A 5,904-nucleotide genomic window follows, 5' to 3' on the forward strand; every position below is an offset into this window, starting at 1 on the left:
GAGTGCGCTGGTGCTTGTAATGCTCGTGGCATGTCGCCTCCTTTCTCAGCCTGTATTCCGTATACTCCAGATAGGAAAAACCTGCCTGAGGATTACGTAAACACCTGAAACACATCATAGATTCCCCTCCTTCCTTCTGTCCCGATCTGAGTCGCTTTTAAAGTCGCCTCATTAAAGTGTGAATCTCCTGAACATATGTTTTTAAACAAGTGTTAGGTACTCCTCCCCTTTTCCTTTTGGTAGAGCCTGCTTAGTGCAATTTGGCAAGGAAGAAACGTAGATCCTGCTTCACAATGCGTTGCCTAGACAAAGTTACAACTTCTCTTGTGATATTCCCAAGAACAAAAAAATCCTGCTGGAGTATTTTAGATACAAAAAGCTCAAAATCGAAGAGACGTTGGGAAAGGAGCGCTTCCCTTCCCTGGAACGTCAGAATCGCATAATCCAAAGAGAGTATCACACAGAGAAAACCATCTCAGAATATTTGTTAGGTCTGATGGGGAAAAGAAACGTCAAGGTATTTTATTTTTGACTTTGAACTCCCCACGCCCTTTGCAAGGATCATTACGCTGCCGCGGCGTAAGCCGAAGGTTCACGAGACAAAGGTGAATGTCCAGGAGGCCGGTTTAGCAGAGCAGCCCGTGTCCTTACGGGAAGGGGGTCCGGTAACGAAGCGTCTCGGGATCTGCCCTGGTACAGGTTTTGAAACGTTTTTCAAACCGTCAGGAGGGAAGAGCAGAGGAAAGGATGGGTTCTCCAGTCGAGTTGCATCTAGGCGCATTCCTTCCTCATGTCGCCTCCTTTCTCAGCCTGTATTCCGTATACTCCAGATAGGAAAAACCTGCCTGAGGATTATGTAAACACCTGAAACACATCATAGATTCCCCTCCTTCCTTCTGTCCCGATCTGAGTCGCTTTTAAAGTCGCCTCATTAAAGTGTGAATCTCCTGAACATATGTTTTTAAACAAGTGTTAGGTACTCCTCCCCTTTTCCTTTTGGTAGAGCCTGCTTAGTGCAATTTGGCAAGGAAGAAACGTAGATCCTGCTTCACAATGCGTTGCCTAGACAAAGTTACAACTTCTCTTGTGATATTCCCAAGAACAAAAAAATCCTGCTGGAGTATTTTAGATACAAAAAGCTCAAAATCGAAGAGACGTTGGGAAAGGAGCGCTTCCCTTCCCTGGAACGTCAGAATCGCATAATCCAAAGAGAGTATCACACAGAGAAAACCATCTCAGAATATTTGTTAGGTCTGATGGGGAAAAGAAACGTCAAGGTATTTTATTTTTGACTTTGAACTCCCCACGCCCTTTGCAAGGATCATTACGCTGCCGCGGCGTAAGCCGAAGGTTCACGAGACAAAGGTGAATGTCCAGGAGGCCGGTTTAGCAGAGCAGCCCGTGTCCTTACGGGAAGGGGGTCCGGTAACGAAGCGTCTCGGGATCTGCCCTGGTACAGGTTTTGAAACGTTTTTCAAACCGTCAGGAGGGAAGAGCAGAGGAAAGGATGGGTTCTCCAGTCGAGTTGCATCTAGGCGCATTCCTTCCTAAACCAGCGCGGCGAGTATCTGGCACGGAACTGCCGGCGTTGCTGTTCCGTGTGAAGCAGAGGCAGCTGGAGCAGGAAAAGGATGATGCAGGGCTCCCGCCTGGCTCTTCCGCGGAGGGGGCGATGGGAGGGCTGACGCTAGGGGACGTGGTGTAGTTCCGCACACTAACATTGTGTGGGTTTGTGGGTGCAAAGAGACAGTCAAAAATAAGCCTAAGATTCTGCAGTTCCTAACGACAGGTGCCAAGAGGTTATGATACGGGTTCTGGGGGTCTGCGATGTACAGTGTGAATAAACGCTTGCAGCTCTTAGTCTTTTTTTGATCGACGAAGCACTTTTTTTATTAATATTATTTTCCTTTGTATGTAAAGGAGGAACCAGTATCTCTCCATAGCTGTATATATAACCCTTCTCTCCTAAAGAGAGTAAAGTGCTCCTATATTTTTCATTTTTGTCAAAGCGAGAAGTAAATACTTTAGAATTGTTAAATATATAAATAAAAGTGAATAAAGTTTAGACTTTTGCATGGGAGCATTTGCTAACACACTTTCTAATTTTTTTATTTTTCTTCCCTGTCCTTCGTAGGGGATATATTTGAGGTACAAGGCCTTTGAGCAAGGAGGCTGCAGCAGGCCTCCTCTTGCTTTCTTTTCCACTGTGTGTCTTTGCAAGGAACAACAAACTGTTGCTCCTAAACTTGGAAGTAAAATATTAAGCTTGGTTTTCCTGGTGCAGAGAGTCCCGGGGAGGGGGAAAAGACACAAACCACGTGCACCACCGGGTACCGTCAGTACCGCCGGCACGGGGTTCTGAGGCTGGAGAGCTCTGGAAGAGTCTCGTCTTCCTCGGTACCTCGTTTTTCTTTTTCCCCTTCACCGACCATCGTATTTCCAAGCGTTGATCCGATGACGTTAGCCCAAATGGAGGAGCAGCCCAGGCCGCCAGGGAATTCACCCTGCTTTCAGTGACGTTTGGAAAGGGAAGCTCGACATCTCCCTTCCCCTGCAGCGAGCAAGCGCCGGCACGCGCCGCAGCGGCAGCGTGGTGGGGAGGTCAGAGCTCGGTTCTCATTTGCACACTTTCTGCCTTATTCTCGATGCTGGATGGTGGAGCCGTGGCTCTTTGGGAACAAACCAAACTCACTCAGGTTTAATATCTTTTAATCTTTTCCCAGAAGGTGGAAAACTCAACTGCTGTTTGTCCTGCAAAAGTCTCCTGCACAAGAGTCCGATTGTTCTCATTCTCCTAGGACTGCTTGCTCGTTTCAGCCGCTTGGCTGCGTGCACTCCCGTCACGTAAGCTCATGCTCCGTCAGTTATTTCTTTTCTTACGTATCTGAAGTCGAGAGGGAGGATTTGCCCTGAATTCTCAGGGGGACTGAAGAGCTCCTTGAGCAACTGTGAGTTATTTTGGGACAGGCCCGTTCTAATCACAAGACGTGCACAATTGCTTTCTAATCTCATGGTATTTATTTAATCAAATAAAACTGCAGATTCTGGGCGGAGCCGTGATCGCAGCTGGTGGTAGTACTTACAGCTTCAAGAATAAAAAAGAAAAGCATATATAATGTTTTGCACTATTAAGAACATGCAAAGGAACAGCAGGTCTTCAATTACACACCAGAATTTGATTTTATGTAGCTCCTTTCATACTTGAGTCACTTCTAAGTGCTTTTTCGGTAAGTCATTATGCTGTAGGGCGGCGGCTGTGCGCACCGGTGCTCCCAGCCCCGGACACCGCGCTGCTTGGACGTTCTCTGCTTTGGAAACGCGGCGCGAAACCCCGCGGGTCTCCTCTGCCGCTGCCGGAGGGAGTTGGAGAACTTCTTAACTTCCACGTAGTGTGAAGCCGTTATTGTGCAGAAGGGCTTCACGTCAGGGGTTATCAACAGCCTGGCAGCTCTGCCAGAGGAGCACACAGCCGACGTCGTGCAGAAGCTCATCTCCCGGTGATCAATTCTTCCTAACGAACGTCCTCGCCTCTTTTCTTTCGTGACAGCTCTCGAGCAGCGCGAGAGCCTGGAAGGAGAGCGGTGTTACTATCGCAATACGCAGCTTTAGTGCTGTCTTAAGAGCTGTAAAACAATCCCCTTAGGCAAAGGCGATTTGTACGGCTTACCGGGAGTCTCGCAAATGGTATTAGTGGCTGAGGAACAAGACAATCTTTGAGAACTGGAGGCCCCTCTCGTCCCCAGGTAGGACAGCAGCAGGCCCAGCCTCTCCTTGCCGGCGGAGGTGGCACGAGTGCTGCAGTCTGGTGGCACAGGGCTCGTTCAGCAGCAGTGGTCTTACAGGCTGGGCAGCAGTTAGTTGTTCACAGCTTAGTTGTACGGGTGAGGTGTGGCGGCAGCATGTAGGATGGAAAACCGAAGGCTCTTTGGTGGCGAAGGGGAAGAAGATGTCGGGAGCCACTCCGCTAGCCAGGAAAGGCTGTCGGTGTGGGACAGGGCCCATGCTGGGAGAGGTTTTGAGCTGTTAGGAGGCTGCAAAGGGCAACAGCCGCGCGCAGGAAAGCTGAGCAGATTCGGAGCTCGTTTCACAGACGGGGCTGTGCAGGTATTTTATGGTTAGTCTATCATTGTCCCTCTACTAGATCCTGAATTAACTCGGCGCGAGGTTTTGAGAAAATGGCGTCCAGAGGCAGTTAGAAGACGGCGTTTTGCTGGGCTGTGCGGGAAGGAGGTGCTCGGACGGTGCCGAGGGAAGGCCAGCTCTCTGACGTTCGCTCAGGTGCAGGATCGGGATCAGGTTTTACGTAGTCCTTGGAGCTGCCCTTAGCTGGATTCCATCGCTGGCATCGCTCGGAACTGGCTCGTGAGTTCCGTGGAAGCACCCTTCTCGGTTACAAAGCAAAAGCAGCAGTTTAGGCTCTTTTTTGCGTCGGGAGGAAGGTGAGCGATGCAGCCTCGGCCCGCGCTGCCAGGCACGGCGTTTGCTCCCGGTGGTTTTTTCCCTAAAGGGGAGCCCAGCGATTCTCCTGGGGGCGGCTCAGTGCCTTCCCAGACGGGCGTGCTGCCGGAAGAGCAGGGCAGGGCTGAGGCGGCGGCCCAGACCGAGCCCAGGCAGCGCCAAGTTTCCTTCTGAACAGTTCAGCTCCGTTTCTTCGTTAAAGAGGGAATCCACCAGCACTAGAGCAAGGATGCGGAAAGAGGAGCGTAACCTTTTCCTACAGCCACGCCCGTACAGGCGTTTGTCTGTCTTACTGTCCCTACGCCATACAGACGTGCCATTTCCTGGGCAGAGGAACAACAGATTCCCATCCCTTCATTTTACACACGTAGTACAGGCGTCGGAGCTCGGATTGTTGCATTTCGGGATTTAAGATTACCATATTCTTCGGACTTTCAAATTTTTTAAATGCTGCTAAAGTTTTATCTTACTATTTAACAAATATGTTTTTTAAACCGATTTCCCGTAGTTATGTTATTAAATGATTTTTACCTTGCAGTGGCAACAGGTGATGCATTTGATTGTACATTTTTTTTTTTGGTGGAATTTGTATTACAATGACATCTGAAGTCTTGATTAATTACTTCAAGAACATTAAATGTTTTAAAACATGCAAACCTATGAGAGCAGAGAGCTGTTTAGCAGCAGTATAAAGTGTTAGACCTTAGTGCTTATTTGTTTGTAACAGCATTTATTCTGCTGTAGCCTCAGAGTGAATATTTAGATCTTAATAAATTTGTCATTTTCCTACACCGTGACAATTCTACAGTCCCTTGTGTTTTCTGTATCGGTGCATCTGCAGGGCTCCCCGTTTGCGGGGCTTATTTTTAGGCAAGTTACAGCTCGTGTATTAGGAACAAGTAATCCTGGTGCTCAAAAAGCCACGTAAAAGACGTAGGACGAGGCGAGGTGAAATCCCAGGCCGGCAGTGAACGTGGAAGGCACCGCTGCTTGCCAAAGCCCCGTGCTTTGGAGACGAGCACGCGGTGAGAACGGAGGATCCCGATGGTTTACCGGCAGCTCTGCAAACAGTTCCCACGCGATGCCTTTCGCTTTGTGTTGCGTTCGCCGCGTGCCGCCAGAGCCTTCTGCCCTGCCCACGTGCAAATCTGGTGATGGACTTTGCTGCCGTCATCGCTCGGGCTAGAGCCACGTGGCGTCCTCTCTCTTTCCCGTTCTCCTCATTCTCCCGCAGCACGACAGGTTTCTGTGCTTTGACACCTGCGAGACCTTTGACGCCGAACAACTACAGGGACGTAGGAGATTTTTCAGACCCAAATATTCTTTATTCACGTCAATGCACATGTAAGGGACACGGAGAAATGCTGCAGTGGAAGCCCCCCCCGGTTGGGGCTGGCTAAACGGCGTTTGTGTCATTTGAGAGGAGCTCCGCTTGGCTCAGCCCTG

The 5,904-nt window shown here is 49.5% G+C and overlaps 1 long non-coding RNA gene across 1 annotated transcript; it reads left to right on the forward strand.

The window, feature by feature from the left end:
• Positions 1–8: 8 nt before the first annotated feature.
• On the forward strand, positions 9–2,077 carry LOC103923642. The gene is made up of 2 exons (XR_663940.1): positions 9–775; positions 1,536–2,077. It is a non-coding gene; the product is annotated as an uncharacterized LOC103923642 (long non-coding RNA).
• Positions 2,078–5,904: the final 3,827 nt, after the last annotated feature.

Source organism: Pygoscelis adeliae, unplaced genomic scaffold (genome assembly GCF_000699105.1).
Source record: "Pygoscelis adeliae isolate BGI_AS28 unplaced genomic scaffold, ASM69910v1 Scaffold659, whole genome shotgun sequence".
NCBI classification, from domain to species: Eukaryota; Metazoa; Chordata; class Aves; order Sphenisciformes; family Spheniscidae; genus Pygoscelis; species Pygoscelis adeliae.